Source organism: Marmota marmota, unplaced genomic scaffold, assembly GCF_001458135.2.
Source record: "Marmota marmota marmota unplaced genomic scaffold, marMar, whole genome shotgun sequence".
NCBI classification, from domain to species: domain Eukaryota; kingdom Metazoa; phylum Chordata; class Mammalia; order Rodentia; family Sciuridae; genus Marmota; species Marmota marmota.
The window spans coordinates 7,965,758-7,977,384 of NW_026000223.1; the positions used below are offsets into that span (position 1 = coordinate 7,965,758).

Consider the following 11,627-nt stretch of genomic DNA (forward strand, 5'->3'; position numbering starts at 1 on the left):
GCATGGATCATGTTTTGTGGTTCTGTGAATATAGTGTGTGTTTGCTTCTATCAGATTTTCTTGCTGAGCTCTCCTATTAGGTTTAATACCTTCCCTTTTTTCCTTTTTGGTACTAGGATTGAATCCAGGGGCGCTTAACCACCGAGCCACATCCCCAGCCCGTTTTATTTTTATTTTTTAAAAATTTTGAGATAGGGTCTCACTCAGTTGCTTAAGGCCTTTCTAAATTGCCAAAGCTAGCTTTTGAATTTGTGATCCTCCTGCCTCAGCCTGCCGAGTTGCTGGGATTATTGACATGTGCCACTGCATCTGGCTCCTTTTCCAGTTTTTAAAATAATTTTTCTATATGCTCTCACATTATCTGCAAATAAGAATAGTTATCTCTCCCTTCAGCAACCCCCACCCCTTCTTAAACATCTTTTTCCTTCTTGTGTCATATTAGTGAGGCCGTCTAGTACAATTTTGAGTAGAAGCAATTGGTACTTTCATCCTAGCACTTGACTTTAATGAGAGACCTTTTAGATGTAACTACAAAAGGGATTTTCAACTGGATGCTGTGGTGCACGCCTGTAATTCCAGAGGCTCAGGAGGCTGAGACAGGAGGATTGCAAGTTCAAAGTCAGTCTCAGCAAAAGCGAGGCACTAAGCAACTCAGTGAGACCCTGTCTCTAAATGAAATACAAGATAGGGATGGGGATGTGGCTCAGAGGGCAAGTGCCCTGAGTTCAATCCCCAGTACCAATAAATAAATAAATAAAATGAATTAAAAAAAATAAACCTCTATCTGCCATTTATACAGTCTCAATCATTACTGGATCACAGCCCGTCTACCTCTGTTGACTTCTCACCCTTCTGTGCTTTTTGAAGCAAATCCCAGACATTACATAAAATTATATGTCAATATTTGGTACACATCCTTAAAAGATAAAAATTAAAGAACAAAAATGATTATAGTATCATTATCAAGCCTAAACAAGTTTAAAATTAATTTCTTCATGCTAGCTATGTACTCCATGTTTATATATAAAATGTATGAGTATTGATTTTTAGAAAATACTTTTTCTTAACATGTTAATCTGTTAGAACAATGAACTTTAGTGGGTTTTCTTATATTGAACAATGTCATTTTTGAGTTCCTGAGATAAACATAACTGGTCATGATATATATATCATATATTTCATATGTTGTATATATCTCATATTATATATATATATATATATATACACATATATATATATATATATAAACTCTTGATTAGTTGGGTTTATATATATCCTTGATTTTAATTTGGTAATATTTCATTTCATTTAGAGGTTCTACATCTATGATTATGAATGATACAAGTTTTTAAAAATTCTCTACTAACTGGGTTTTGGTATTAAAATGAAGATCTTTATGAAGTGAGTTGGGAAGCTGTATTTGTTAGAGGAAAATCTAAGCTCCTAACAACAACAACAACAACAAAAACCCCAAACACAGTTGATCAAATAAGGTGCGTGTATGCTTCTTCCTCATAGTCTGGAAAGGAATGGTCCAGGCTGGTGGGACAGCCCTGCTGGCATACTGATCTGGAACCCCAGGGTCTTCCCATTTTGTTTCTGTGCCATCTCCTAAATCTTTATGTCCACCTACATGGTCAAAGCTGGTTCAGCTCAGTGCTGGTGTAGCCTGTGGGAGGGGAAAATAGAGAAAGTGGAGGATGAGTAATTTACTTTTAAACATGTTTTATGTCTCCCTCCCTCTAAGTCAGATGTTGAAACCCTGACTCCCTGTACCTCAGAATGTGACCTTATCTGAAAATAGGGTTGTTGCAGATTGAATTAGTTAGATGAAGTGATACTGAGTACATAGGCCTCTATTCCAATGTGACTGGTGTCTTTATTAAAAGGGGAAATTTGGACACAGGCACACTTTGGGAGAATGCCACACAGACACAAGAGCAGAGACCCATCAAGGAACGCCAATGGCAAAGAGTACAGCAAACCATCTGGAGCTGAGAGGGATGGAACAGATGTAGCCCCATCACCTGCAGCAGGAACCATCTCTACTGACACATCCATCTTGGACTTCTGACTTACAGAACCATGAGAATAAATTTCTGTTGTTTAAGCCCCCAGCTTGTGGTACTTGGTTATAGCAGCCCTGGGGAAGGAATCCAGAAAGAAATGGAGAAGAATCTCTCCACTTTTGTTCCTAAATAAAGGCAAGAACGTAGTCAAAGGAGGGTTGGGGTTCAGTGGTAGGGCATTGCCCAGCATGCTCAGGGCCCTGGGTTTGATCCCTGGCTACCCCACCCTCCACAATCTAGCTGTATAGACACACCTCGTTGCAAAGGAGACTGGAAAATGTAGGCTGTAGTTGGGCTTCCTGTTCCTTACAGAGAAATCTTACCAGAAGGATTTGGAAGGACAACTCCCACAGGAACTGAAAACATTTGTTTAAGAGAGTGTTTATTTGTACTTTAAAAGTTTAAGAAAACAAGTTTCTAAAACCATCTGGGACAGATATCTTTCAGGGTGAGAGAATTTTGATTACCAATTCAAAAATTTCAATAGCTATTGGAGTAGACCATTTTTGGTGGAAAATTATCCATTTTATTTGAATCTTTCAAATCTATAAAGTTGTTCACAGTGTTTTAGAATCTGTGATAAGTAGAGACTGTATTATTTTAATTCCTAATATTGTTAGTGTGTACTACCCTTGGTCAGGTTTGCTAGAGATTTGCCTGGTTTATTCACTTTCCCCCTAAAGACCAACATTTTTCATTTATTCTTTCTATTTTGTTGTTGTTTCATTAACTTAAATTTTCTTTTATTAATGCGTTTTGGTTGTATAAAATATGGGGTCATTAACTTTTGATTTATTTCTATTTGAAATCATATACACACACACACACACACATATTAAATGATTAAAATTTAGACTTATTTTTAAAATATCTGGGCCATACTCCCTGCCTCTTGTTTCCCTTTCTTCAGAAGCAACACTTTTCAACTCTTTTTTTTTAAGTTGTTGATAGAACTTTATTTTATTTATATGTGGTGCTGAGACAATTCTAGTGCCTCTCATATGCTAGGCAAGTGCTCTACCATTGAGCTACTACCCCAGCCCTATTTTTAAATTCTTAACTGATTCTTTTATATTTTTATTTGTTCTAATTAGTTATATGTGACAGTAGAATGCATGTTGACACATAATATAATAAATGGTTGCACAGGTTGTGTAATCCTATATGCACATTGGGTAATAATGTCCAATTCATTCTACTATCATTCCTACCCCCCATACCCCCTCCTCCCTTCACTCCCCTCTGTTTGGTCCAAAATATCACTATTCTCCCCCCACCCCTTATTGTGAATTAGCATCTGCATATCAGAGAAAACATTCAGCCGTTGGTACTTTGGAATTGACTTATTTTGCTTAGCATAATATTCTCGTCTTAATTGATTCTTTTGGTGTTCACCTCTATATCTCTAAATAATGTGCTTATATTCCTGCTTCTTTATTTTTCTGCTATAGCTATTTCTTACAGACTTCTATGGATGACAAGACTTTAATTCTTTCCATTCCTTCTCTACAACCTGGGCATTCTTTTGTACCTCAATCCTCCCAATACCATTTATTTTTTTTCATACACAAATTTAAAGGTGTTATTAATTTTTGTGTTCTTTTTAGATTTATGTGACAGTAAAGTGTATTTTGACATTTTAGACATACATACAGTATAACTTATTCTAATTAGGATCCCATCCTTTTGGTTGCACATGATGTGGAGTTTCACTGATGGTATATTTACTTATGAACACAGGGAAGTTATGTCTGATTCATTCTATTGTCTTTTCTATTCCCATCCCTGCTCCCTTCTCTTTACTCCACTTTGTCTAATCCACTGAATTTCTATTCCCCCACCCCGCACTTACTATATGTTAGCAACCACATATCAGAGAAAGCATCTGTCTTTGGTTTTTGTGGGATTGGCTTATTTCGCTTAGCATGATAGTCTTCAGATCCATCCAGTTACTGGCAAAACTCATAAAGTCATTCGTTTTTATGGCTGAGCCAATACCATATTTTGATTAGCATATATTAAATATGTATATTAGTACAACTACTAAAACACTAGTCACAACTAAGCTATGTTATATACTAACAGTTTTTTTTTTTTTTTTACTTTTATTTTCCCTGGAGTTCATGATTGCCTTCCTTTTTCATTTGCTTAGTTTTCTATGTATTTATTACTGATTCAGTCCAAGTTATATAAATATTCTCAGTAGATCCCAAAATTAAGTAGTCTATTTATTTCATCTTCCTTCAGAAATCTTTCCTGGAATATTCTGATCTGCTCGAACCTGAATTCGTTGCCTTTTATATTTTTACACAGCTATTATCACGGCATCTCTCTCATCTCTTTTTGGGTTTGGTTTTGTGTATTTCATGGCTTCCTCTTGGTTTGCTTCCTTATTTTTGATATAATGCATCCTCTAGTAGCTTCCCGAGAGTATTTGGAAGATACATTTAGAAATTCTTCATATATGTAAAAATGTTTTTTTTTTTCTCTAGTCTTACATGTGATTGCTACTTTGGCTGAGTGTGGAATTTCATATTAGAAATATTTTTTCTTTAGTATGTTGGGGGCACTACTTCACTATTTTCTAGATTCCATTTTTGCTTTATGAGAAATCTAAGTGTGTTCTGATTCTTGATAATGAGTATGTTTCCCCCCCTCTGGAAACTTGTAGGATTTTTTTTAAATCCCTAATGTTCTAGTATTTCATTATGATGTGCCTGAGCATGTGTGTTAGTCAACTCTCTGTCACTGTGACAAGATTCCTGAGATGATCAACTTAAAAGGAGAAACGGTTTATTTTGGCTTGCAGTGTTAGAGGTCCATGGTTGCTTGGCCCTGTTGCTTTAGGCCTGTAGTGACACTGTACATCTTGGCAAGAGTGCATGGTGGAGGAGGACTGTTTAGCTCATGATGGCCAGGGAGTGAGAGTGACAGTACAGGTTTAGGGTCTCAACATGCCCTTGAAGGGGCATGCCTCCAGTGATCTAACTTTCTTCCATTTGGCCCCACCTCCTTAAGGTCCCACCACCTCTAAGTAGTGGTATAGGCTGGCAACCAAGCCTTTAACACATGAGACTTTGGGGCACATTCAAGATCCATACTATAGTAGCATGGATTTATTTTCATCCTTTGTGCTATGTAAAAGGTAGCTCTTTCAATTTGCAAACTTGAGACCTTTGATTCTGGGAGCAAGTTCTTGAATTATTTCTTCGGTGAGTTCCTTTTCTCAGTTTCTCCTGAGTTCTATCTCTAGAACTCCTATTATTTAATGTTGGGCCTCCCAGATTTAATTGTTCTCTAATTTTCTGATTGTCTGTCTTCTATTTTACAACTCTTTATTTTTTTAGGTTTACTTTGTAAAGTATTGTATTTTCAAATACAGCCATTATACTTTTATAAGTCAAGAACACACACAAACACACACACACACAAATAAAATTAAAAAACCACCCTAGGTATTTCAAATAGAAAGGATTTAAAATAGGAAATTAGGTACTGTTCTTATATTTGATATTGCTATAACAAAATACCTGAGGCAGGGTAGTTTATAAAGAATAAAGGGTTTTTAGTTCTCAGTCTGGAAGTTGGAAAGTTTCAGAGCATGCTGCTAGCACCTGATGTAGACCTTACTGCATCACGGTATAGGGCTTCACAGGGTGAGATGGAATCAGTGTGCCAGCTGAGGTCTCTCTTCCTGTTCTTATAAAGGCACTAATGCCAACATGGAGATCCCTCAATGACCTCATCTAATCCTAATAACCTCTCAAATGCCATTAACATATGACTTTGGAAATTAAGTTCCCAATACATGAATTTTGGGGTGACACATTCAAACTAGAGCAGATGCTAATAAAAACACTGAAAGGAAAACCAGGAGGTATAACTAACTAATTTTCTTTCTTTTTTGTGGTGCTGGAGATTGAACTCAGGGTCTTGTGTATGTGAGCAGGCACTCTACCAACTGAGCTCTATCCCCAGTCCTAGGAGGCATAGCCTTCATATTCACTACTGTAGCTGTGGCCCAGAGAACCAGGAAGTTGCTGTCACCCTCCAGATGTCAGGGAGCTATAGGAAATCTCTGCTGATACCACACTTGCTTTGCAGGCTTGGGGTTGATGACTATTAGCAAATGGAATCTAGCTAGACTCTATAAACTGTCCGACCAAGACACCTGCTGCCTCCTCTGGAGGAAGGTGAGGACTCTGGTCTCCAGTCTGCCTTCTAAATCTCCCTACAAAGAAGAGTTTAGAAGGCCATAGTAAGAATACTGATAGAAACAAACGGAAAATTATCAAAAACAAAACACATGGACATTGTCTTCATTCTCTCTGGGTTTTTTTAAGGCTAGAGTCTCTTAATCCATTTGATAACTTAGCTTTCACGTTTCCCCCTTCTGGCTTCTTTGTACAATATTTTTCATGAAATTTTCCTTACTATCTTCCAATTCGCTATTTTTTTTTTTTGCTTTGACTATACTTGGCCTAGAGTTTACCCTGAATATCAATGCTTAAAAAATTCTTAAGACTTCTCATTGGTCCTTCTTTTCCCATCTGCATTTCTATTGTTTTTCATCTAATATTTTTTTCTTGCTTTCAATAGATATTGTATGTTCAATGTCTTTGAGTAACGTAGATGCAAATGCACTCGAACACCTTTGTGTCCATGTGGTTTACTGATTTTACCATCTTTCTAATGAAGAAGGCTTAAATTTCTTCATTGTTGAAATGTATTTTGGAACTTCGCTTTGCAGATCCATTTTGAAAGGCAGTCTCCTCCCTCGGATTTGTTTTATTTTTGTCTTTTATTTTTCCCTTCCTCTTCCTCAGTGTGCAGTTGAGAGCTTTGTGGTTGGTTCCACTCCATCTTCCACTCCCACCCTATTCCAGAACAAAGTCTTATGTGTCATTTCACGGCTCTTTCTCCTTGCCAGAATAATGCCAATCCAGATGTGGAGACAGTGTGTGGCTTGGCTTGCTTCTCATTGTGAGGCTGGGTGCCCTCTGCCCCTCTTACCTTGCCCTATGCTGGTCTGCATCATCCTGAAGCAGGATCTTCCTCTGGTCTCCTGTCTCCCAGAGAATTTTTTTTTTAAATAATAAACCTTTCTATTGAAGTACAATGAACATGCAGAAAAGTACACAGGCCATAAATGAATACCTAGATGAGTTTTTTAATATATATATTTTTAGTTGTTTATTTTATTTATTTATTTATATGTGGTGCTGAGAATTCCAGCCCCCAGTAAATTTTCGCAAAGTAAATGCTCTGGTGGAATGAAAAGGAGCTGGGGCTCTTTGGAGTGGGCATCTACCAACCTGACACAGAAAAGAAGTCTCCAAAGAAGATCAAGGAGTTCCTGGATAGAAGAGGGAGCTCCACTCAGGAACAGTGAGGTTCTTCTTTTATTTTTTGGTACTGGGGATTGAACTCAGGGGCACTTGACCACTGAGCCACATCCCCAGCTCTATTTTGTGTTTTATTTAGAGACAGGGTCTCACTGTGTTGCTTAGCCCCTTGCTTTTGCTGACGCTGGCTTTGAACTTGAGATCTTCCTTTCTCAGCCTCCCGAGCCACTGGGATTACAGGCATGTGCCACTGCATCCAGCAACAGTGAGGTTCTTGACGTATGTGATGAGAAATAATTTCAGCACCCACCAGTTGGAGGCATAGACAGAGGTTGATTTAGGAAAGCAGGTACATATTCAAGGGAGAATGAGGGCAATCTCAAGAGAGGGATGCCGTTGGGGTAAAACAAGGAATACACATTGAAGGGAGAGTGAGAAACATATTTTAAGGGTTCCTGGGATTTCTTTGAAAGGAAACTTGTTGAAGAGTAGGTATGGAAAGGTAAGTAGAAATGATATCAGTCTGGTGATCTCAAGGTGGGTCCTGGTGGTCTGTTCATTCTCAGGATCCTCAGGCTGCGATGGTCTTCATTATCTGATCAATAGGGACTGCTGCAAAGTCCCCTAAATTATAGGTTCCTCAAGATAGCTTATCTCTTTGTTGGTGTATTTTTTTGGGGGAAGGGCTAATTAACAGTGCACAGGTAGACTTACAGGTTTTCCAGGAATTTGGGAGTAACAGGCCTGGAAGGAAGACTGCCTTAGTGAGTGACAGGCCTGGAAAAGTATGTGAAACTTCTAAACTAAAATCTTATTTCCTTGTCCTTCCTTTATGTCTCTTTTCCATCTATTTACAAATTCCTTCTATCCTACATCAAACCCAGAGCAAGAAAAGCATACTACTGACCTCTAGAAGGCCCCTAGTGTTCCTTCCGGTCCTTTCAAAGGTAACTGTGCTCCTGCCTTTTTTAACAATCCTTTGGGACCCAGAGCCCAGCAGCACCTCCGTCACGTTTCCCACGCAGTGATTTTGGGCTCTGTTCTGCTTCTGGCTCACAGAAAGTTCACCTTGTTTCTGAGCCCAACTCTGTGTGTTGGGTTATATATTAGAATGTTTTATTCATCACTGGTTAGAACAGAGAACTCACCACTCCATCTTGATTAGAAGTCCAGCAGGATCTGTTTATGGGATGTCAGTAGCTATGACTGGAGACCAGGGAAATGGTAGCAGATAGGCTGTGTTCAGTGGGTGAAAAAAGCATTTGTATGTTTCCTAGTGAATTCAAAATTTTGTCTTGAAATAGCAGACAACAAAAAATGCAGGTAATTGAGATGACTTAAGACACACACACACAGATATACACATATGTGTGTGTGTGTGTGTGTGTTTCCCCAGCTAATCCAGAGAGACTGGAATGAAGAAGACTGCTCAGAGTTACTTGCTGGGAGGGAGTTTCTGTAATCTGGGTGAGGCATACCAAGGGCCCATGAGGGCAGTCACAGTGGGGTGGTAAGATTGCAAGAATGAGTTTGGGTGATAAATAGGAGGTGTCTGATTGGATGGATGTCAAAGATGATTTTTTAGTTTCTGGAAAATTGGTGGAAAGTGGTATAACTTATAGAGCTTAAAGGAGTGCTAGGAAAGGAGCAGGTTTGTGGGAATATATTTTATTTATTTAAAAAAGTTTTAAAAAATTGTTTTGGGATCCCGGGGATTGAACTCAAGGGCATTCAACCACATTCCTCAGCCCTGTTTTGTATTTTATTTAGAGACAGGGTCTGACTAGGTTGCTTAGCACCTTGCTTTTGCTGAGGCTGGCTTTGAACTTGCGATCCTCCTGCCTCAGCCTCCCAAACCCACTGGGATTACAGGTGTGTGCCACCCGGCCCAGTGGGAATTTGTTTTATTTGTGGCTATCTCTGCATGTCCTCTCCCAAGGTTCTGGTCTTCTGACTCAATTGACAAATACATTTGTGTTGAGTCCCTGGTTGGGTAGGGAATTAACTAGCAGACATGGTTGGTCATGTTTAGGCTGGGGCTCTTTGGAGTGGGCATTCATCAACATAAAGGAAATGATGGTCTTCAGGTTGACCTTTCCTGTCCACAAGGTACAGGGGATGCCCAGATTCCATTTGGGCCCTTTTGAGAAAACTAGGGGAAGAAGCAGTGAGTCAAGTGCTTCCCAGAGAAGGGCAGGTGCAAGGGAGAGGAATTCCAGCCTTTCCTTTCTTTTGATTGGTTAGAATTCAGTCCCCACCAACTTCTGCTTCTTAAGGTCCTTTGAAACCTGGGACCCTGGCCTCCTGTAGATACTTCAGTGATTTGATACAAATGCGTCTTGGAAACCTGGGGTCAGGAGGACACATTTTGCCTTACCTGTGATTCTACAGGAGGTGTCCAGGAGGTCTATGAAGACCCTTCTTCTGATTCTTCTCTTTTTCTGCCTACCCCTAAGCCTCTCCTGATCATGGAGCCCTCATCATGTTGCTCACTGGTCGGGCTGAGTGTTGCAATCCCCTGGTCAGGCTGATGTCTAAGTAGCAATCTAAGCAGGTTCCAGAATCACCTCACTGGAGTCTGGGGTCTCCAGAGGAGTCAACTTAGACCCTAGAAGTTTACTCCAGGGAGAGTCAACACACAGAAAGCCGAATCTCTTTCATCTTCACACTGTATCTCTTTCAGCTTCACCCTATACTCCTTGGGAAACAGATGATCACTATTGTAATGATCTTGCTCACATTATTGCTAATTTGGGGCAGGAACGGAATAATAAGATGTTGTGACCTGTGAAACCATGATCCAACCCCTACATTCCATAGAAGAGGCCCAGGGAGGTCAAGGCACTTATTCAAGGTCAAGCCAGGAATACTTTCTTTTGTCCTCCCTCCCCACCCCCATCCCTGGCTCCCAGAGGGCTTCAGAGCCACCTTAGTGAACTCTAGGGTGTTTACCATCAATCCAGATATTGACAACGTTTTGGGGAGGGTGCTGAGAGCCCCTTGGTCCCATGGACCTTGTAAGATCTGAGCTTGGGGTCTCATCAAAGTCTTGCATTCAGCCAGTCTTCCCCTGCAGGCTCCTGCACCTGGGATTGGAAGAATGAATAGGGACCTTGTTTGGTAGGAATTTCTTTCGTCTGCTGTTTGCTTTGGGTTTTTTCCCTCTCCATTCCTGGCTCCTAACCCAATATTTGGTTTTCTGTGAGCACTAAATATATTTTTTTCATTTAACCCCCAGAATCATGGCTTCCTACCTGCTTCCCACGACCGGATCCACAGCCTGGAATGAAAACAGAACCCAGAGGGCATCAACAGCTCAAGGCTGAGGGGGTGGCAGTTCCGGGGAGGGGGAGGTGCAGCGCCGGGGAGGGAGGGAGCACTCACCCACGCGGGGCACCTCTTAGACGTCCTGAGAAAGAGAGCAACAGGGGGAGGGAGGCGACTCCTTGGCTTCTGTCCCCTACCTCCTCCAACCAGGGCCTTGGGACTCTTCTCCCTATGCAAAAAGTGTCCTGTCCACCCCCAGCACCTCCAAATCACCTCAGCCTTCCAGGTGCAGGCTGCTGAGGTAGACCCAGGGCGCCGTCAAAACCTGCACCTCAAGCCCACCCTGCCCACACCTTCGCCCCTGCTCCAGCCTGGCTGCAGCCCCCTTGGAGGGCTCCCCCACCTTCCTGCTGGCTGCACTGTTTACAGTCAAGGCAGCAGCGCAGGCGTGAGCTAAATCCTGAGCTAAATCAAACTGGGCAGTGGAAAATTCCCCTCCGGAGCCTCCTGGGTAGCAGCTCTAAGCAGCTGCTATTGAACACCGGGGCTTGTTAGGCACCTGGCTTTCAGGTCCCCCACCCACTAAGCCCCCAGCTGGGGAGGAGGTAACTGTTTCTCTCTACTTCAGAGCCAGGGAGGGGTAGCCAGGAGCCCTGCTCCCCAGAACTGCCCCATGTTAATGCCTGTTAAAAATCTCATCTTAAATCAGACTTGGTTTTCCAGATTTGAGAGCCGGTGGCAGTACATTCTGTCTCCGTCTGGTTGAGCAGGAAAACAGGAGACAGAGCTTCCTACCACCTGATTTACAGCCTTGGCGTGTTTTTGACACACAAATCACTCGAGAGAGTGAGGCTCGATTGTGGTTCTGCAGATGGGATCTGGCAGGATTGCTTCCTGCCTGGGTGGGGAGGGCCGGCCAGCTCAGGCATGTAAGTGGCTTAGGAAG

The 11,627-nt window shown here is 41.2% G+C and overlaps 1 long non-coding RNA gene across 2 annotated transcripts; it reads right to left on the reverse strand.

The window, feature by feature from the left end:
• Positions 1-9,216: 9,216 nt before the first annotated feature.
• On the reverse strand, positions 9,217-11,258 carry LOC125613209. 2 transcript variants are annotated; one of them, XR_007343709.1, is made up of 3 exons: positions 10,799-11,258; positions 10,367-10,500; positions 9,217-10,112 (listed from the first exon to the last, which is right to left on the reverse strand). It is a non-coding gene; the product is annotated as an uncharacterized LOC125613209 (long non-coding RNA). The 2 variants fall into 2 exon arrangements; XR_007343710.1 differs by having other exon boundaries at positions 10,669-10,803.
• Between the last annotated feature and the right edge of the window lie 369 nt (positions 11,259-11,627).